This window comes from Marmota monax, unplaced genomic scaffold (genome assembly GCF_021218885.2).
Source record: "Marmota monax isolate L192 unplaced genomic scaffold, Marmota_monax_Labrador192_F-V1.1 WCK01_AAM20220418_F8-fsc00449, whole genome shotgun sequence".
NCBI classification, from domain to species: Eukaryota; Metazoa; Chordata; class Mammalia; order Rodentia; family Sciuridae; genus Marmota; species Marmota monax.
The window spans coordinates 25,745-49,435 of NW_026695239.1; the positions used below are offsets into that span (position 1 = coordinate 25,745).

General features: G+C 34.6%; 2 pseudogenes; one reads left to right on the forward strand and one right to left on the reverse strand.

The window, feature by feature from the left end:
- The first annotated feature begins 139 nt into the window (after positions 1-139).
- Positions 140-1,866, forward strand: LOC124089802 (V-type proton ATPase 116 kDa subunit a 2-like; annotated as a pseudogene).
- A 6,169-nt stretch (positions 1,867-8,035) lies between these two features.
- Positions 8,036-21,531, reverse strand: LOC124089788 (vomeronasal type-2 receptor 26-like; annotated as a pseudogene).
- Between the last annotated feature and the right edge of the window lie 2,160 nt (positions 21,532-23,691).

Below are 23,691 nucleotides of genomic sequence, written 5' to 3' on the forward strand. Positions count from 1 at the left end.
GTCACAGCTGCTGGTGATTTCTGCGGAAATCAGCTGTGTAGGGGTCTTCTAACACTCTCAGAGATGCAGTATTCTGACTAGGTGAGATCTGGATCATGGAGCAACACAGACTGCTGCCTCCCTCTGACCTGCCATCTTTTTGATATCCTTTTGGGGAGAGCAGATTGGCCACAAGGTCAGGAAGGTATGTGACTGTTACTACTGCCATATCTACTCCTATTCAAACACTGTTGAGAAGTGAAAGGAGATTCAGAAGGGGTTGAATACTGGGATCCAGGATCTCTACACTGTGCTTCACACAACTGAAGATTATTTAAGGCAAGTGCTGTGTAAAGCTGCTGAGCCAGTGAACACCCATGTCATCCAGGTGAAGAAAATGAAAGCCATTTACCACATGCTGAACATGTCCAGCTTGGACTGACAAACAAGTGCCTCATCCCCGAGGTCTGGTGTTCTGAGGGTGATCTGCTTGACCTGCGCAGGGTGCTAGAGGAGGGCTTGGGAGAGAGCAGGGCTATCATCCCCTCATTTATGAACACAATCCCCACAAAAGAAACACCCTCAACCCTAATCCAGACCAACAGATTCATCCAGGTATTTCAGAGCATCATGGATGCTTATGGCATTGGGAGCTACAGGGAAGTGAATCTAGCTCTCTTCCAACATCACATTCCCAGTTTTGTTTGCAGTGGTGTTCGGAGACCTTGGCCTCAGCTTTGTGATGTTCTTATTTGCCCTCTTATTGGTAAAAATGAAAATCATCCTGAACTGAACCAGTTGCAGGACATCTTGAGGATGTTTCTCAATGGCCAATACATCTTTCTGCTCATGGGACTGTTCTCAGTGTACACAGGCCTCATCTACAATGACTGCTTCTCCAAGTCACTCAACATCTTTGGCTCTCAGTGGAATGTGTCTGCCATGTACAGCTCCAGTCACACTCAGCAGGAGCCTGAGAAGATGGCTCTGTGGAACGACGGTGTCCTGAGGCACAACAGGGTGCTGCAGTTGGACTGAGCCATTCCTGGAGTGTTCCGACACCCTTATCCTTTGGGGATTGACCCAACTTGGAACATAGCAACCAATCACCTCACTTTCCTAAATTCTTTCAAAATGAAAATGTCTGTGATACCTCATCTTTATGACTGTCTATAAGTGGCTCATGTTTCTGGCAGAAACTTACAAGGAAGCTCCCAGCATTCTGATTGAGTTCATCAACTTGTTCATATTCCCAGCAAGTGGATCAAGTGGCCTTTACCCAGGGCAGGAGCACATCCAGAAAGTGCTGCCAGTTGTCACAGTACTGTCTTCTTGGGAAAACCAGTTTTCTTGTTGTGGCTACACAATGTGCAGAGTTGGTTACATACTTGTAAGGAAAAATAGTGAGGAAGTTGTTTCTCTGCTGGGAAACCAGGATATAGAAGAGGGAAATAACCAAATGGAAGATGGATGCAGAGAAATGCCATGCAAAGAGTTTCATTTTGGAGAAATACTATTAACGCAAGTAATTCACTCCATTGAGTACTGTCTTAGCTTCATGTCCAATACTGCACCCTACCTGCGGCTCTGGGCACTCAGTGCTCATGAACTGCTCTCTGATGTCCTGTGGGCCATGCTGATGCGAGTGGGCCTACAAGTGTACACCATCTACCGTGTCTTGCACTGCTCCCAGTGATTGCTTTCTTTGCAGTTTTGACTATTTTCATCCTCTTGATCATGGAAGGGCTTTATGCATTCCTTCATACCATATGCCTCCACTGGGTAGAATTTCAGAACAAATTCTACATTGGTGCAGGCACCAAATTTGTTCCTTTCTCATTCAGTCTAATTTCATGGAAGTTGAGTGGCAGTGACAACATGGCATGATCATATTGCTGTAACCAATGAGCTTTCAGAATTATGAAGAATATCATGTTGTAGAATTTCACATATGTCAAATTTATGATAAGAAAAGCTCTGTCTTCATTGATTACCTTATTGTGTAGCCAAATAATTCTGTAAGATATACCTCTTCTTCATATGCTAAATATTTTCTAACACTTATCAATTTCAGATACATACTTTTTTGGGTTTTATTACAAGCAAGTGTAAGGTCATGCCAAATGTTATACTAAAGTTATTTGTTTCTAAATACAGGATTGGGGGAAAGAAGCCAATTTGGAAGGCTAATTGAAAATGGTTCTAGATACTTGATTCCTTTTAAACCTCATTTTTAAAGATACAGAGTTTATTATGTCAAAAAAAAGAAATTAAATACATATAGTTTCTTTCCACCTTCAGATAGTAAAAAATGAAACCATAAGGAATAACTTTTAAACAGGTGGTCTCAATAATTCAACTAGAATGAAACTATAGAAGAATTACTTTTAGCTGAAGGTTACCCAAATACCTACCCCATCATCACAGCCAAGGAGAATGGGGTGGAGCTTACCCAAGAGCAAATCACTCCTGGTAATTGCTAACTCTAAACCAGTACTCCCTATAGTATCAGGGGGAGATTAGGTGAAAACAAGCCACTGACTTTCTATCTCAATCATGAGAATGGATAGAACCGTGAGGAAATGCACCAGCCACGGTGGACACTTCTGTACAATAGATCAGAATATAGGATTCTGCATTCACAGGCCCCACAATTGCAAATAGCCACCAAATCCTTAGATACAGCCACTACACATAAGCCCCTGCAGAGGAAAGTTGTTACTTTGCAATTCACAGTCCCCAGCCACCATCAATTATACTACAGAGCGATAGTTAAATGTGTGTGTGTGTGTGTATATATATATATATATATATATATATATATATATATATATATAATCATCAAAACAGGCATGAATACAAATGGAATAGTATAGAATACACATAGACAAACTCACATAGATACAGTCATCTAATATTCAACAAAGGTGTCAAAAAGTAACATTGAAGATAGGCTTTTAAACAAATCTTGCTAAGAAAACAGGATATTCATATGTAAAAGAATGAAGTTAGATCCCTATCTCTCACCCTGCACAAAAAGATGAATAAAAAATCTAGGAAATAGACTAGTATCCCTGCAAATGCTAAAAGAAAACATAGGTTCAATACTAAAACATATTGGTTCAGCTACCAAATTCCTTAACAAGACCCCTCCCAAAAATCTCAAAAAATAAAACCAAGAATCAATAGTTGGTATTCCATCAAATTGGTAAAGCTTCTGCACAGCAGAGAAAACAATTAAGAACATGAAGAGAAATCCCACAATCAATAAATGGGCAAAAGAACTAAACAGACATTTCTCAAAAGAAGAAATACAAATGGCCAAAAATATACACAAAAAAAAGTTCAACGTTTTTACCAATCAAGGAAAAGTAAATCACAACTACATTCAGATTTCATCTCACTCTAGGTAAAATGGCAAATGCAAAGAATATGAGTAACTATAAATGCTGTTAAGAATGTGGAGGACACTCATATGTTGTTAGTGGACTAAAAATTAATATAAGCACTTTGGAAAGCACAATGAAGATTCCTCAAAAAACTAGGAAGCAACCACAATACAACCCAATTTTCCCAGTTTCCTTGGTATTTATCAAAATAAATTAAAATCACATATTCTAATGATACATGCATACCAATGTTTATAGCAACATCATTCATAATAACCAAGATGTGTAAGCAGACCAGATACCTATCAGTAGTTGAATGGATAAAGAAAATGTGGTATATACACACAATGGAGTTTTACTCAACTATAGAGAAAAATGAAATGATAGCATTTGCTGATAGATGATGGAACTAGGGAACATCATGCTAAATGAAATAAATCATACTCTGAAAGTCAAAGGTTGAATGTTTTCTCTCACATGCAGAAGCTAGAGCAAAATAAGTTAAAAAATGGGGAGGAGAGATTCCATTATAAAAAAGGGGGGATCTCAGTGGAGTAGGAAAATGTATCTGAGGGGCAGAAAGTATAGAAGGGGAAAGGAAGGAATTGCAGAATAAATTTGGTCAAATTATACTATGTACATATATGAATATACTTCACCTTTATGTATATCTTTAAATAAATAAATAAAAACAATAAGTAGAGAGATGACCAGTATACTAGAGGAATGGGAAGAGAAGGAGAGAAAAGAGGATTGAAATGGGGCAAATTATACTCCGTACACCTATAAATATGTAAAAAGTAACCCCACAAAAAATAAAGCTAAAAAAGACTAGCATGGTACTGGCATAAAAATAGATACATAGACCAATGGAACCAAATTGAAAGGCCAGTACAAACCTGCACATATGAGGTCAACTAGATTTGACAAAGGCACCAAAAATACACACTGCAAAATAATCAATTTAATAAAAGGGTTTGGGGAAAACTGCTTTCTACATGTAAAAGGAAGTGAAATTGGATTCTTATCTTACACCATATACAAAAATAAACTCAAAATGGATTAACAACTTGAAACTATAAAACTCCTGGAAGACAATATAGAAGAAAATCCCATGCCATTGGTCTTGGTAATGAGATTATTGCATATGATATCAAAAGCACAGACAATGGAAGCAAAATTAACAAGTGGAAGGGCATCAAGCTAAAAAGCTTATTCAGAGAAACAATCAACAGAGTGAAAGGGAAATCTATGGGAAGGGAAAAGATAATTGAAAACCATATATCCAAAAAGTTGTTCATATCCAAAATGTAGTAGTAATTTGCACAACTTATTACCAAAAAAAACAAAATATTGTAATGAAAAATACATCGAAAAGAGATGTGTTCCCAAGAAAGGCAGAAAAATGGCTATGAAAATGTGCTCAACATCACTTAGTCACCAGGGAAACACAAATAAAAACCACAATGAGATGTCACCTCATACATTCGAGGATGGCTATCATCAAAAATTCAAAAGATAGTAGATCTTGGTGAGGATGTGGAGAAAGGTTTATCCTGACACATTGTGGGTGGAAATGCAAATAATTATAACCAGTATGGAAAAGAGTACAGAGGGTTCATAACAATTAAAAACAGAACTACATTATGATCTAGCAACCCCACTTCGGTGTATATATCCAAAGGAAACAAAATCACTCCCATTTTCACTGAAGCATTAATCACAACAACCAAGATATGGAAACAATCTAAGTATCAGCTAACAAAGGAATAAATAAAGAAAACATGGTATGTTTATATACAAAGGAGTATTATTCACCCTTAACAAGAGAGAATGCTGCTATTTGTGATAATATGGATGAAATTAAAAAAAATAAAGAGTAGAAGTGTGTTTATCAAAGATTATGTAGTGGTAGAAATTGTGTAGTTATAAAAATGGGGAGGTGTTGATCAAAGGAACCAAATTTTCAATTACAAGATGAATAAATAGAGATGCCCTACTGTATAGAAAGCTGATTGTACTTGATAATTACATATTATATACTTGTAATTTGCTAACAGAATGAACTTTAAGTATGCTCAGCACATATATGCAAACACTCAGATACATAATTATGTGAAGTGATGGATGTGTTAATTAGCTTAGTTGTGGTAATCATTTCAAATGCATCCATATATTAAAATATCATGTTGTACACCTTTGAATTTGTACAATTTTAATTTGTCAAATATATATCAATAAAAACAGGAAAAAAGGAAATTGTAGATCAATTTTTCTCAGTAACATATATGAAAATTAAATAAAATTTGGGATGGGGTTATGGCTCAGTGGTAGAGCACTCACCTAGCACATGTGAGACACTGGGTTCAATCCTCAGCACCACATAAAGATAAATAACGGTATTGTATGCATCTACCATTAAAAAATATTTTTTTAAAAAAATCCAACATGAAAAAAGTTAATGACATAATTAAATATCAATTCTAGGAATCACCCATAGATTAATGTTTTTAAATAAGTCAATCAGTGCAATTTATTGCATTAATAAAAATTACATTAAAAGAATATTTCTTTTTCAAGGATAGTACGTGTGCCAGTTATTGCCACTTCATTACAACTTTTACCAGAGAGTCTAGCTAATTTAATAACACAAAAAAAATATAACCATAAAAGTAGAAAATAATAAATGTTAATGTTTTCAAATAATGATTATATACATATGAAACTGTAAAAACCTACAAATTATAAGCTACAAGATATACATAAATATTAAAATATTGAATTATGAGTCCATAAATAGAATTATATACACCCAAACAACTAATTTAGAGGTGATAATACAGAGCACTTGAAAAAGTAGATCTTTTTCAATAAATTGTGCTGGATTACTTGAATTTTTGCAGTAGAAAAAATTTTGTGATCCCCTAACTCACATCATATATAGAAATAAATTTCAAATATATTATCATCTAAATGTAAAATATAAAGCAATAAAATAGAGGAAAACTAAAAAGTAATCTTCACTAGTTTGATGTAAGCAAAGACTTTTCAATAACATAAAAATCATAAACCATAAAGAAAAAAATAATAAAGTGAACTATTTTGATGTAAATAACTTTATTAATCAAAACAGAAAATGGAAGAAGTCAACTCACAGAGGAGAAAATATCTGAATATATTTATCTGAAGGAATATATTCAAAATTTTATATATAAAAAAGAGAAAATGTCAAAAGAAAATTGGCAAAAGATGGGTAATACTTCAAAAAAGTAGATATCTAAAAGATTAATATTAAAAAGGTGCTCATTGTTTGCTAAATTAATAAATAATTGGCAAAATAAGGTATCATTCTATATAGTAAAATACGATATTAAAATATGTAGACAAATGAGAAAACTTTTATGTATTGATGTGGGATGGCATATAATATAAAATAGGTTATTATATATTTTTTAAAATATCTTATTTTTTTAGGTGTAGATGGACACAACACAATGCCTTTTTATTTTTATGTGGTGCTGAGGATCGAACCCAGGTCCCACCCGTGCTAGGAGAGCGCTCTACCGCTGAGCCACAATCCAAGCCCTGGTTATTATATTTTTTAAGAGAAAAATATAACTGGATACCTATACATGCTTGCCTGTTTGTACGTAAGTATGCATTGTCACTAGGAGGGCCTATGGGAAAATTATTACAATTAGTTTCTATCTGTGAAATTCAACTTATTGACCATTTATTTACAAGACAATTCAAATGTAAATGCTATATGCTTAGAAATATGAATGTGGACAGTTTGTGATTCACAACTAAATTTTTTTTAATTGAAAAGAACCAAAAAATGAGATGTTTAATTTGGAATGTACACAATAAAGAAAACTACACACAATTCAGTAAACTTTCATATTTTTATTGGTCTTTGAATTCTTATGGTGAAAGGACAGAAATCACTGAAAATAATCCAAAATAATTTGAGAATTACTTTGAGACCTTCTCATGTCAAATGATCTTGAAGACAAAATTTAGAGTAAAATGCAGTAAATGTATTATTAAAATGATGTGATTCTCTTTTACATGGTTTAGCAAAGGTAACATGGATTGAAAGACAAACGGATTTAATGGAAGGAGCATATAGAAAGCTGAATGAAGGGAACAGAGCCCATAGTACCTCATTTAGACTACTTTCATTTTAAAGAAGATATTTGTCATTTCTAGCACTTATATTATAAAAACAAAAAAAAAGTTGCAAAATGAAAGATTGGGATCACATTTACTAAATTTCCTTCAAATAGACCCTATTTATTCTTGTGAAAATTCTTTGAGTTAAATATTTTATTTGATTCTAAAACAACAAAAAGAATAAGAAAAAGGATGGGTAACCACAAAGGGCATGAATATTATTTTAAACATGCTTAGAAAGGGATTTTTAAAATGTTTCCCAAACATGATTTTATAATAGAAATATTAAATTTTCAAAGTGTGAGTAAAGAATCTTCTTAAATGTATTTTGCTTTTTAAAAGCATCATTTAGAGCCAGAAACAGTGGTACATATCTGTAATATCAGTGACTTAGGAGTTTAGGGCAGGAGGTTCACAAGTTTCAGGCCAGTGTTGGCATCTTGGAAAGACCTAGTTTCAATTTAAAAAAGAAAAAATGTTTGGGGATATAGCTAAGTCGGTAGAGCACCCCTGGCTACAATCTCCAACACAACAACAACAAAATAATAATATATAGCTGCAAAAACATCATGAATCAAGAAATAGAAAAGACAATCCATGGACTGTTGCCCTAGAAAAACACAAGAATGAATTGTTACTACCCGCCAAGGTTGAGGAGTTGCACTTACACCTTTGTCAAGTGATACTTCTTCCACCTTGAGTGAGAGTTCTTCATGAAGTGCCTTGGAAATGGCATTCACAGCAGAATAGACTTTGTAACTCTTATGTGAGGCTTTCATATCCCAAACATGTACAGCTCAAGTTGCCAGGCTATCACTTTGTTCACACTGGTTCAATAACCTGATCCCATGTTGATCCAGATATGGACAATCAAATAATAAAGACCACATATTCTGATTAAAGACATCACAGGGATATTGTGCAGGCTGAACACTTTTGAGAAAATCTTTAAAACCAAGTATCTCTTCCATGTGTACTAAAATGATAATACTCCATCAAAATATGTATAAGGTAGCATTTGTCCAAAGGATAATGGATCTTTATCCCAGTCAGATGTTGTAACCCAAATATTACCAAATGGAAGACTGTAAAATAATTTACATACAAATCTCAGAAGAGAATATGTGTCACCAAATACAACACTGACATTTGAATATGCGAATCTTTCCATGAAAAGTACACTGTAAACAGTATCCTTTGCAGGAAACTTTCTGTAAATGCAAAACAGAGTCCATTGTTGGCAATTTCTTGTGTCATGTCCCTGAGAAACATTTCTCCCCTGATGTTATCTGGAATCACAAGAGCAACCCAGGTTCAACCAAAATGTAGCATTAGTTGAATAATTCCTTGATACTGGGCTTTGTCTCTGAGTCTGTGGCCAAATGGACAGTAGCTGATCTAAACAGAGCAGAATGTTACTGCTAAGACAAAATTATGATGCTTATTCAAAAATGACTAATTATCCCATCTTGTATATACTTTGTGGAAGAAATTTAAAAATTAAGGAAATGAGTTGACTAAGAAGTATCAATTTTCGACTACTGCCCTGGGGCATGGGCTGCTGTGGTGGGGTCCTGGAAAGTGACGGATGTTGGTAAAGAAGAACAAATTGCAAACTCAACACGGCGGCGGGCGGGGAGGCAGCACTTTCAGTACCTCATCAGCCACGCAGACAGAGAGACACATCAGAACATTCAGATTCTGCCTGCTGAGAAACTCCCAGCAAAATTCCACTGAAGTGAGACCTAGGTGGGGAGTTTGGGATTATTGGAGGTGACAGCTTGCCCCTGACGGGTAAACCTCAGCCACCCTGTGCGCAGAGGTGCGGGTCACCACTGTCTGGCGACCGGCCCCAGAAGGAGGTGTTTCAGCAATGCCAGAGACCGTGTGCAGCGTAGAGACCCTTTGAAGAGGTTGCTAACCAAGCCTTCATGAAACAGAGGATCAAGAACTGAAACTGAGACCAGGACAGACCGGAGACAGGCCAGACCCACCCCTCCCATTGGACACTACAGAAAGGAGTCTGGGGCCTGCCATAGCAGAGAGCTGATGTCACCAGAGTTTGGCAGACAGGATCCCTTCCCAGCAAAATCGGCTTCAACAGGTGTGTGACTCCCATCCCCACCAGATATATATAGCTGGGAAACCTCAAAAATCTCTCCCCAGAGTTCTGTGGGCATGACTGTAGGGGCCGAGGGAATCAGAGGGGACTCCCGACCTCCAACTCCCCCTACCACCAGCAGCAACACCCAAGGCCTTAGCCGCCAGCTCCCAGGGGCATGGCCACCGAAGAAATCCAGGCAAAATAAGCTGACAGTTCCCAGATCACTTGCTCCACAACCTTGGGACCTGGGTGAATGGCAAACAGAGAGAGTACTCAGTCGTTGGGAGAACAGGACACTCAGGGGGCTGCAAGTGTAACTAAATCTGTGGAGAACGCCTCCGGTGAGTGGGGCCTGGCTGGCTGGCAGGAGGAAGGGGGGAGGGGCCAGAGAAGAGAAACAGACCTGAACTAACAGGATTGGAAAGACACCCAGTAGAGGAAGAGGAGCCACCTTACAGGGATTGCTTCCGGGATATAGAGGGCAGAAGCTCGGCTTGGAGAGCACAGCTCCACCCACTGGAAGAGAAGAAAATAGAACTGTAAGACTTCATTTATCATTTTTTTCTTTTCCCTTTTCAATTTTTATTATTCTTTCCATTCTCCTTTATTCTACCTATATTTCTCTCCCTTTTTCTCTTTAAGGAATTCTTCCTTTCCCTTCCTCCTAACTTGCATACCAAGCATTACGACTTTCATTACATGTAATTTTCTAAATGCAAATAGGTGAATGTTCTGAGGCTGTCTATATGGCTCCTAAGTACCTAGCTATTACCAAATACCCTGATCCATTCACCTGTTAATATCCCCCTTCGGTAGAGCAAACTTCCAAAGTAGCCAAGACATACTAACCTTCATACCATCATAGCACCCAACCTAAACATAAAGTCCTAAGACCAAACAACAGATCACTATATGCCTACAGAATCCATAAGCCTTTTATGAAATGAATAAATCAGCTTTAAATTACAATAAAGCCCAACATCTCTAGACATAGTCTCCCACCACAAAGGAGAGACCACAGAGATATACAAAACCAAAACAAATCTATAGGAGAAAACAGAAACACAGCAGTTAAACAGAATTGGAAAGTAACGTGAACACCATGAAAAAACAAGGGAGAAAAGGATTACAAACAATGCAGGATAACTTAAATTTACAGGAGAACCTAGAGGCATCAGAAAAATGGACAGAGAAAGAACTCAAGGCATACCTGACTCAGATGGAAAGGAATCTTAAAGAAGTCATTAGACAGCAAGTCCAAACAATGAAAGAATACTTTGAAAATGAATTACATAAGCCGATTCAAGAAGCAAAAAATCAACTCTACCAGGAGATAGAGATTTTAAAAAAATCAAACAGTAATCCTAGAAATAAAGGAAACCATAAAGCAAATCAAAAACTCAAATGAGAATATTACAAGTAGATTAGATCAAATAGAAGTCAGAACATCAGATAATGAAGACAAAGTATATCAACTCGAAAAGAGTATAGTCAGTGCAGAAAGGCTGATAAGAAACCATGAGCAAAACATCGAAGAGATATGGGATGTCATAAAAAAACCCAAACTTAAGAGTCATTGAGATAGAGGAAAGTATAGAGGTGAAAATCAAAGGAATGAACAATCTGTTGAATGAAATAATTTTAGAAAACTTTCCAGACATTAAAAATTAAATGGATGTCCAAATCCTAGAAGACTACAGGATGCCAAACATACAAAACCATAATAGACCAACTCCAAGACACATTATTATGAAGATATCCAACATACAGAACAAGGAGAGAATATTAAAAGCTACAAGAGAAAGGAGGCCGATTACACTCAGGGGTAAACCAATTAGGTTAAAGGCTGATTTTTCATCACAGATGTTGAAAGCAAGAAGATCCTGGAACAACGTATTTCAAATGCTGAAAAATAATGGATTCCAAGCAAGAATATTGTATCTGGCAAAATTACGCTTCAGGTTTGACAACGAAATTGAAATACTTCACAATAAACAAAAGTTAAAAGAATTCACAACCAGAAAACCAGCACTGCAAAGCATTTTGAGCAAAAAACTACAGGAAGAGGAAATGAAAAACAGCATCCAAAACCAACAGTGGGAGATAACTCAGTAAAGGGGGGGGGGGGAGAAATAACCAAAGACAAAAAACAAGCCAAATTAAAATAAATAAATAAACAAACAAACAAACATGACTGGAATTACAAACCATATATCAATAGTAACCCTAAATGTTAATGGCTTAAATGCACCAATCAAGCGACAGAGGCTAGTAACTTGGATTAAAAAAACAGATCCAATAATATTCTGCCTTCAGGAGACTCATATGATAGGAAAAGACATACACAGGCTGAAAGTGAAAGGTTGGGAAAAATCATACCACTCACATGGTCCTCGGAAGCAAACAGGAGTGGCCATACTCATATCGAATAAAATCAACTTCAAACCTAAGTTAATCAAAAGGGATAAAGAAGGACACTATATACTGTTAAAAGGAACCATTCACCAACAAGACATAACAGTTATCAATATGTATGCACCAAATAATGGTGCCTCAATGTTCATAAAACAAACTCTCCTCAAGTTCAAGAATCAAATATACCACAACACAATAATTATGGGTGACTTCAACACACACATTGGACAGATCCTCCAAACAAAAGTTGAATAAAGAAACTACAGAACTCAATAATACAATCAATAACCTAGACTTAACCAACATATATAGAATATATCAACCATCATCAAGTGGATATACGTTCTTCTCAGCAGCACATGGATCTTTCTCAAAGATAGACCATATAATATGCCATAGGGCAACCCTTAGTAAATATAAAGGTGTGGAGATAATACCAAGAATCTTATCTGATCATCATGGAATGAAACCGGAAATCAATGATAAAAGAAGGAAGGAAAAATCATGCATCACCTGGAAAATGAACAATATGTTGCTGAATGATCAATGGGTTACAGAAGACATAAAGGAGGAAATCAAAAAATTCTTAGAGATAAATGAAAATACAGACACAACATATCGGAATCTATGGGACACAATGAAAGCAGTTTTAAAAGGGAAATTGATTGCCTGGAGTTCATTCCTCAAAAAAAGAAAAAAACAACAAATAAATGAGCTCACATTTCATCTCAAAACCCTAGAAAAGGAAGAGCAAAACAACACCAAATGTAGCAGAAGGCAAGAAATAATTAAAATCAGAGCAGAAATCAACGAAATTGAAACAAAAGAAACAATTGAAAAAATTGACAAAATTAAAATTTGGTTCTTCAAAAAAATAAATAAGATCAACAGCCCCTTTGCCATGCTAACGAAGAGAAGAGAGAACTCAAATTACTAACATACAGGATGAAAAAGGCAATATCACAACAGACACTACAGAAATACAGAAGATAATTAGAAATGATTTTGAAAACCTATATTCCAATAAAATAGAAGACAGTGAAGACATCGATAAATTTCTTAAGTCATATGATTTGCCCAGATTGAGTCAGGAAGATACACACAATTTAAACAGATCAATAACAAAGGAGGAAATAGAAGAAGCCATCAAAAGACTACCAACCAAGAAAAGCCCTGGACCGGATGGGTATACAGCGGAGTTTTACAAAACATTTAAAGAAGAATTAATACCAATACTTTTCAAGTTATTTCAGGAAATAGAAAAAGAAGGAGCTCTTCCAAATTCATTCTATGAGGCCAACATCACCCTGATTCCGAAACCAGACAAAGACACCTCAAAGAAAGAAAACTACAGACCAATATCTCTAATGAACCTAGATGCAAAAATCCTCAATAAAATTCTGGCAAATTGGATACAAAAACATATCAAAAAAAAATGTGCACCATGATCAAGTAGGATTCATCCCTGGGATGCAAGGCTGTTTCAATATATGGAAATCAATAAATGTTATTCACCACATCAATAGACATAAAGATAAGAACCATATGATCATCTCGATAGATGCAGAAAAAGCATTAACAAAGTTCAGCATCCCTTTATATTAAAAACACTAGAAAAACTAGGGATAACAGGAACTTACCTCAACATTGTAAAAGCTATCTATGCTAAGCCTCAGGCTAGCATCATTCTAAATGGAGAAAAACTGAAGACATTCCCTCTAAAATCTGGAACAAAACAGGGATGCCCTCTCTCACCACTTCTATTCAATAAAGTTCTTGAAATACTGGCCAGAGCAATTAGACAGACGAAAGAAATTAAAGCCATAAAAATAGGAAAAGAATAACTTAAATTATCACTCTTGTGGGTGACATGATTCTATACCTAGCAGACCCAAAAGGGTCTACAAAGAAACTACTAGAGCTAATAAATGAAATCAGCAACGTGGCAGGGTATAAAAATCAACATGCATAAATCAAAGGCATTCCTGTATATCAGCAACAAATCTTCTGAAATGGAAATGAGGACAACCACCCCATTCACAATATCCTCAAAAAAATGAAATACTTGGGAATCAACCTAAAAAATGAGGTTAAAGATTTACACAATGAAAACTACAGAACCCTAAAGGGAGAAATAGAAGAAGATCTTTGAAGATGGAAAAATATACCCTGTTCATGGATAGACAAAACTAACACCATCAAAATGGCGATATTACCAAAAGTACTCTCTAGGTTTAATGCAATGCCAATCAAAATACCAACAGCATTTCTTGTAGAAATAGATAAAGAAATCATGAAATTCATATGGAAAAATAAAAGACCCAGAATAGCAAAAGCAATTCTAAGCATGAAGAGTGAATCAGGTGGTATAGCGATACCAGATTTCAAACTATACTACAGAGAAATAGTAACAAAAACAGCATGGTACAGGTACCAAAACAGGCGGGTGGAACAATGGTACAGAATAGAGGACACAGAGACCAATCCACAAAATTACAACTATCTTATATTTGACAAAGGGGCTAAAAGCATGCAATGGAGGAAGGATAGCATCTTCAACAAATGGTGCTGGGAAAACTGGAAATCCATATGCAAAAAAAAATATGAATCCCTTTCTCTCTCCATGCACAAAAGTTAACTCAAAATGGAATAAGGAGTTGATATCAAAACTAGAGACTCTGCATCTGATAGAAGAAAAAGTTGGCTCCAATCTACATACTGTGGGGTCTGGCTCCAAATTCCTTAATAGGACACCCATAGCACAAGAGTTAAAAACAAGACTCAACAAATGGGACTTACTCAAACTAAAAAGTTTTTTCTCAGCAAGAGAAACAATAAGAGAGGTAAATAGGGAGCCTACATCCTGGGAACAAATCTTTACTCCTCACACTTCAGATAGAGCCCTAATATCCAGAGTACACAAAGAACTCAAAAAATTAAACAATAAGAGAACAAACAACCCAATCAACAAATGGGCCAAGGATCTGAACAGACACTTCTCAGAGGAGGACATACAATAAATCAACAAGTACATGAAAAAATGCTCACCATCTCTAGCAGTCAGAGAAATGCAAATCAAAACCACCCTAAGATACCATCTCACTCCAGTAAGATTGGCAGCCATTATGAAGTCAAACAACAACAAGTGCTGGCGAGGATGTGGGGAAAAGGGCACACTTGTACATTGCTGGTGGGACTGCAAATTAGTGCAGCCAATTTGGAAAGCAGTATGGAGATTCCTTGGAAAGCTGGGAATGGAACCACCATTTGACCAAGCTGTCCCCCTTCTCGGACTATTCCCTAAAGACCTTAAAAGAGCGTACTATAGGAATACTGCTACATCGATGTTCATAGCAGCACAATTCATAATAGCTAGACTGTGGAACCAACCTAGAAGCCCTTCAATAGATGAATGGATAAAAAAATGTGGCATTTATACACAATGGAGTATTACTCAGCACTAAAAAATGACAAAATCTTGGCATTTACAGAGAAATGGAGGGCTCTAGAGCAGATTATGCTAAGTGAAGCTAGCCAATTCCTAAAAAACAAATGCCAAATGTCTTCTTTGATATAAGGAGAACAACTAAGAACAGAGCAGGGAGGAAGAGCATGAGAAGAAGATTAACATTAAACAGGGACGAGAGATGGGAGGGAAAGGAAGAGAGAAGGGAAATTGCATGGAAATGGCAGGAGACTCCCATCGTAATACAAAATTACATATAAGAGGAAGTGAGGGGAAAGGGAAAAAAAACAAGGGAGAGAAATGAACTACAGTAGATGGGGTAGAGAGAAAAGTTGGGAGGGGAGGAGGGGAGGGGAGGATAGTAGAGGATAGGTAAGGCAGCCGAATAGAACAGACACTAGTATGGCAGTATGTAAAAACGTGGATGTGTAACTGATGTGATTCTCCAATCTGTATATGGGGTAAAAATGGGAGTTCATAACCCACTTGAATCAAATGTATGAAATATGATATGTCAAGAGCTATGTAATGTTTTGAACAACTAATAATAAAAAAAGAAGAAGAAAAATAAGAAGTATCAATTTTCTATATACCACCTATAACTTAATTTCCACTATATATATATATATATATATATATATATATACACACACATATATATATTCACATAATTATGTATATATATATATATATATATATATATGTGTGTATACATGTATAATACATACATAATTATATATATATATACACATAATTATGAGTATATATATATATATGTGTGTGTGTGTGTGTGTATATATAGTGGAAATTAAGTTATATATTAGAATATATATAGAAATTAGTATATATATGGAAATAGTATATGTATAGTGGAATATATATATATATATATATATATATATATATATACACATACATATAGAGTGGAAATTAAGTTATATGTGATGTGTGTGTGTATTTATATTTGTGACTAAAAGTTCATGCTAACACACATGCACACATATTTATTTGTATACATATATGTGTGTGTGCATATTTTTCTTTATTCTTTTAAAAATATATACAAAGAGTCACAGAAGTTTTCCTTTTCTGCTCTGACTTAGAGTAACATAAATTTGTGAAGATTATTTGCAAATCAATAATTTTCCATACTGAGGAAGATTGGTATTAGTTCTTTTTTTATAAGTTTGGTAGAACTTGGCTGACAATCCTTCTGGTCCTTGGCTTTTCTTTGTTTATAGGCATTTAATTACTACTTCTATCCCTTTGCTTGGTATTAATCTCTTTAGGTTTTTTTACCCCATGGTTCAATTTGGGTCAGTAATATGAGTCTAGAAATTTGTCATATCTTCTAGATTTTTTTGTTTATTGGAGCATAAATTTTCAAAATAATTTCTAATATTCCTGGATTTCAGAAGTGTCTATTGTATCTCCCTTTTCAACTCCAATATTGTTGACTTGGGTCTTCTCTCTTTTTTGGTTAGTTTGGCTAAGGGTATGTCAATTTTTTCAATGAACCAACCCTCAATTGATTCTTTGTATTTTTCTTGACTTCATTAATTTAAGCTCTCATCTTAATTATTTCCACTCTTCTATTTGTTTTAGAGCTTTGAGGTATAACATTAGATTATTTTTTAATATAAATATAAATGCTTAATGTACCATCTCTTGGTATTTATCCAAAAGAAATAAAATCAGGATATGATAGTGATATAGGTACATTAATAACTATAGCAGCATAATTTACGATAGCCAAATTACGCAACCAGTCCAGATGCTCAGGTGAACGCATAAAGAGAATGTGGTGTATATATACATGATGGAGTTTTCCTCAGCTATAAAGAATAAAATTATGGTATTTTCCAGTGCATAGATGAAATTTATGAAATAAGCCAGACTCAGAATGTCCAGAGTTGAGTGTTGTCTCTCATATGCAGAAGCTAGAGCAAAAAAATGGGGGCAAAATACAGGAGTTGCAACACCATGAAAATTGGAAAAAAAATGGAATTGAGGAAGGAGGTTGAGGGATTGGGAAGGGATGGAAAAGGGGAGGAATAGCAGAATGAGGTCGACCAAATCATGCTGTATACCTGTGTGAATATACTATAGTGCATTTTACTCTTTATTTTTAAGTGTCAATTTATATAAAAAATCAGGTCAGGAAAGGCCAGTGAAGTAGAGGGATGGGAGGAGAAGCTGAAGGAGAAGTTACTAAGAACCGAAATGGAACAAATTATATTCCTTGCATATGTGATTGTCAATATTGATTGCACTATTATGTATAGCTATAATGTACCAATAAAAAAACACTTTCAGCTGGGCATGATGGCACACACCTGTAAGCCCAACAGCTCAGAAGGCTGAGGCAGGAGGATTGTAAGTTCAAAGCCAGCCTCAGCAAAATCAAGGCAAGTTACTCAGTGAGACTGACTCTAAATAAAATTAAAAAATAGGGCTGGGGATGTGGCTCAGTGGTGGAGTTCCCCTGAGTTCAATCTTGTACCCACTCATCCTTACCCCCCCCCAAAAAAAGTTAAAATATCTTTCCATACTGGCTTTTCTGGATTACCAAGCAAATAAAATTTAATACTAGATTTTCTTCTTAAAGCCATAGCACATAATCAAATTAAATGAGAAAAGAGAATGCATTAAGCATTTTAAAATTCACTAGAGAAAGAAGTCTAGGAGCCCTTATACTTTGCTTGTTATACCTGTATATACCCAAAAATATACCAAAATGAAAGAGAAAAGTCTAATTATTTTCCCATCACTACATATAAAATCTCTCTTTATCCAAAACCCTCTAGCTCCCCCACCATGTCATTATTCTTCTTCATAAAAAACTCTGCAAATGAATTGTCCAGACTGCTAATCCTATATGTTGCTTGACTTTTCTCTCAGACTTGCTCTATGGGGTATCCCCACTACAATTCATCCTTTAAAAACCAGATCATTAATTATCTAATTTGCTAAATCAAATGACCAATTAACAGAACTCATTTTACTGAATCTATTATTGGTGTAAAACAGTAGATCAGAATCTTTTCCTTGAAACATCTTCCTTTGCCAGTTTCCAGAGTGATCTTTTCATAATTAATTTTGGGATATAAAACATATTATCAATCTAACTTACTGAATCTTCCACATCTCTCCAAATTGATAATATCAGAAGACTCCATGGCTCAGACTGGGATGTTTTCCATTTTCCACAAACATACATTCCCTAAATTTCTCCCAAATTTATATGTCTACCATAGAATTTTACCCAAACTATATGTCCATATATTTCACTACTGACAAAGCATCTATGCTTGAATGTTTAACAGAGAGATCTCACACATCACTTCTAAAACCATGATCTTCTGGACATGATGGCTCATGCCTGTAATCCCATAAATTTGGGAGGTTGAGGCAGCAGAATTAAAAGTTGTGAGTCCTTAAGCAATTTAGTGAGAATTTGGCTCAAAATAAAAACCCAAAAGGGATGGGGATGTAACTCAGATAAAGCAACCTTAGGTTTAATCCTAGGTACCAAAAAATAAAAATATGAAACCATGATCTTTGGACATAGATGGTTATTAAATGCTTGTCATATAGCTGGATGGATGAATGGATGCTTCAAACATGAGAGAGAGAGAGAGAGAGAGAGAGAGAGAGAGAGAGAGAGAGAGAGAAGGAAAAAAGAAATTATGAAAGCATAAATTAAAGATGAACATCTGTTTTTAAGAAGAAAGAATGAAACATAAGAAAAAAATCAATATTTAATAAAAGCACAAAATAAACCAAATTTTTTTGTTTGTTGAAGCTTGATGATGCTTAGAAGAAGCTTAATAAACTAGTCTCTAGTTTCAGTTTTGTTTACAAATTCTCCCCAAAGTATTATTGAACAACTTTTAAGAATATGTATTTGAAATCATTTTTTAAAAAGCTTACTTTCTTCTATAATTTGAAAGATTGCATTTTTTAGTAGGGAAATGAGAAGAAGGAATATTTTTTAATTTTTTTTAGTTGTAGATGGACACAATACTTTTATTTACTCATTTTATTGGGTGCTGAGGATCGAACCCAGTGCCTCATGTGAGGCAAGTGCTCTGCCACTGAGCCACAACTCCAGCCCAGAAGGAAGTTTTTTAACCAATAAGAAAATAATAAAATCCCGACCCTATAATTTCATAACCAAACGATAAAATTAAGAATACATTTTAAAAAGGGATTAAATTAACTCTTAAACACAAGTAAATGAAAATTGAAACAGAAAAAAATCACTAATAGTTTCTTCCACTTGACAAATATTTTAAAAATCAATCCAGCAATGTTAAGAGGAAAGTAAACAGAATCTCAGCAATATTTATGGCAACCTAATATTCTAGATAACAATTTTTAATTTTACCATAAACTTTGCAAAAATGAATACATTTTACACTGAAATTGTTCTACTAGAAAAATTAAACTAATCAATAAAATAACTTTTAAAGCTGTATAATAAAGGAAAATTGAAAAACTGTATAATAAAGGAAAATTGAAAACAATCCAATGTCTGCTCCTAATAAATTGACTAAATAACTTTTGTAGAAATATTATATTGTAACTTAAACTGATATTGCAAATAAATAATTGACAATAAATGAAAAACATTCATAATACTGCATGTTACAAAAGAGTAAAAAGAAGTCTGTGAATAGAATTGCCACAATCCCAAATATGTATGATGCTCCATAATTTCATAGAAAAAATGTAAATGATAACACCAATAAAGAGAAAAGGATATTTTATCTAGCCTGTGAGATTATAGGTAGGTCATCATTATGTTATCTATATGCTTTTCTCCATTTTAAGTTTTCAAAAGGAAACTTTATTATAAAATTTTGTACTATGAATAAATATCTTTTAGAGAATAAAAGTTAAACAGTACATTTTTAAGAAGTCCCATATCTTTTCATAAGTATAAATTAAATTTTAGTAAACATAATATTTACTATGTTAAATATAGAAAACACAAAATTCTTCATTTACTGGGGGACATTGTAGAGGCTTAGTTCCTGGGAACTATGAGCTGTTGTTCCTGTTGAAATGCCTCCTACCACAGCCACCAGCTTGTTTCTCTTCTCATACCTACAGTCATAATTAGGAACTGGAGGACTCTCTCCAGAAAGTAAAGACATGGAACTCTCCATGGCCTTCATCTCAATAAAGTCAGAAATCCATATTGAAGAGGTGGAATCCCAGAGACAAATTGCACAATATATTCAGGTCCTTGATGATTTTCTCTACAGCAAAAACCATGGCCAGCAGGTGCTGATAATGCTTAGTAAGATCCTTAGAAGGCAAAGATACAAAGATAGTCTTCCTTTTATTTCTAAAGTAGATAAGTCAAAAAAACACATGACAATCTAAGAAATAAATAAAATATTTGCTGTAGAAAATGTTGAGAAATTGGGTGCCTAAAAAATATTAACCTGACATTCTGATGATTTACAGTCAAATTTACAGTTTTGGCTTTTTTATGTGCAGCTTGAGGCAGAGCAAGTAAGGTCAGAGATGAAGTAAATGTAATTTAGAATTCACATTTTCCTGCCTTGGATTATGTGATATATTTCCGGAAAATATATTTTGCTATATTACCCATGGCAATACACAAAAGTAGTTTCCAATAAACCAATTTAAATGGATGTAAGTTTAAAACATTCTCATCACTATAACTTTAAACAAGGTAAAATAATTCTCAGCTCTAGAGTGCTTTTTAAACCTTCTTATGCACTTCAGAGAAGTCAAATACTTACACAAGAACATAATCTGGCATATAAAATTTATCTTCAAAGCCAAATTGACTTCTGGTGTCACAATCAGTCACTCTTAGGAAAAAAAGTCCACCAGTAATGAAATCCCCATCTTGATAGTAGCCAGGAGAAGCGGGTTTCATTAAATAATGAAACAATAGAATTTTTGTCCTGAGATACAAAGAGGAAAACAACCAGCAGAGAAAAAGCAACAGGTAATTTCATATTAACATTGATAAATATTAATATAATTATAAACCTCAAAAATATACTTTGTTGAGAATCCTGTCAAAAACTAATCAATGTTTAGAGTGCTTAAACAGTGCACAAAACATATGCCTCTCCAATCAGTGTGGGGCAAGGTTATAAAGGATATGATTTAGCCTGATGTTCATATGCTAATATGTAAACATCCTTTGGTTTGTGGGCTTATTTCCAACTTTCACTTGTTCAGCCTACATCTCTTGTCCCATTTAGAGTTACTATATGTCTCTAAGGGATCAAAAGTCTCTAACTTTGCACCTGGTATCCATATTCTCATAAGAAAAACATTTAATTAAAAACCAATTTTAAATAACAGAAAACTCCTAGTAATTTTATATTCTCAGTGGATTCTAGAAAGGCCAACATACGTGCAATAGACTATATGCTGAAATTATGTTGTCATGAGTTAAGAAGCTTCATATAAATAATGCTCTTATTGTTATCAAACAATTAACAAAGCAGGAAGTCACAGAGATAAAGAAGAAGGGTATGAAAGGGTACAGTCAAGTACAGATGCTTCATTAGACTCCTGTATAACATTGGACCCTTGTATAATGTTGGGCAAAAAAGGAATTACCCAATGTATATCTCTACAAAAATAAGCCAAAATATTTTCATTAGATAAAATCATTTCTGATCATTTCACAGAGCCAGTTATTTAGTTATATATGTCTAAAATGTTCAATTGTATATACTTAAGGGGTATAACAGGATTTTTTTGTATGTTTGTTCGTGGTACTAGATAAAACTCAAGGGTCCTCTGCCACCAAACTACATCCACAGACATTTTCATTATTTTCTTTTGGGAGAGGGTCTTCCTAAAATGTCCAGGCTGGTCTTGAGCATGAAAACCTCCTCCCTCAGTCTCCCAAGATGCTGATTTATAGGCATGCTCCACTGTTCCCAGCTTGGAATACTTTGATATATGTATGCATCGTGGAATGATTAACTTTTCAATTTTCATATAGTCTTTTCCCTAGCAGCATAATTATTTCAAATTGATTTACTCCACGGAGAAGAAATCAAGGGAATGTTTACAGCTAAGATCTATTATGTGTGAGAATCTGTTTATAGCCTTTGATCTAATAACATGTATTCATAACTACAAACTAAAATGTACATGAGATATTATTTTTTTTCTTCCAATCAAAGTGATCTATATTATCAAGTCTATCCAACCCATTTCGTTTACTATCAAAAAGAGGGTAATATCCTCTCTAAAATTACACACACATTTCATTACTTGGAAAATTAAGAAAAACCCACTTTTATCCTTAGTCCATCTCGACTTCTTCTGATCACCATCTCATTCAGTTGATAGGTGTTCTCTGAAGGACAGTGCTGCTGATTTTGAGCCAAGTTTGAGTAAAGGAATCTGCTAATGCTGACGTTCCCAGTACTAAAAGTCCTGCTTTTCCAAGTTTTGCCAGGGGTACATTGATAAGGTATTCATGAATTATGACCATACAGCATTTTATCAATGTATAGAAAGATGGTACACCAAGTTATATATATCCATATTCTGAATAATTCTCAGAAATTTCATATCTTCTGGCTCATGAAATACATGTAGTCGTGTGTGTAAATCTAGTGGATAAAATTACCAGTTGTGAAATTTTTAATTTACTAGATGTTATTGAAATAATTTCTAAATTGCTTGATTATCTAATAGTCCTTCTAATACTTCAAATGTATACCTCTAATTCTGCTGCTAGATCATCTTTCTTATCCTAGCATTAGCCCACATGAATTATTGACAGCACCTGGTAATAATATAAATGCAAATCCTGCTTTGCAAATTCTCTTAGAAATTCTGAAATTTACCCATATTTTCATTAAGTTCACTCACAAAGACAGTTCAAATGATCTTCCAGAACCATGTTCATTTTTCTATTCTATGTCTGTGTTTTATTCTGCTTTCATTGGGCATGTGTCAACCCCTAAAAGATAGATCATACAATTTATAATGTATATGGAGATTTCTTATAGATCATGCAAATTTATATAAAGAGTAAATATAATTGCTATTGCTGATTATACCATTATATCATTTTACTCTTTTCAGGGCTAAATTTTATTTTAAATGTTTCAGAAGCAGATGAATGGGGTAATTACTTTCCA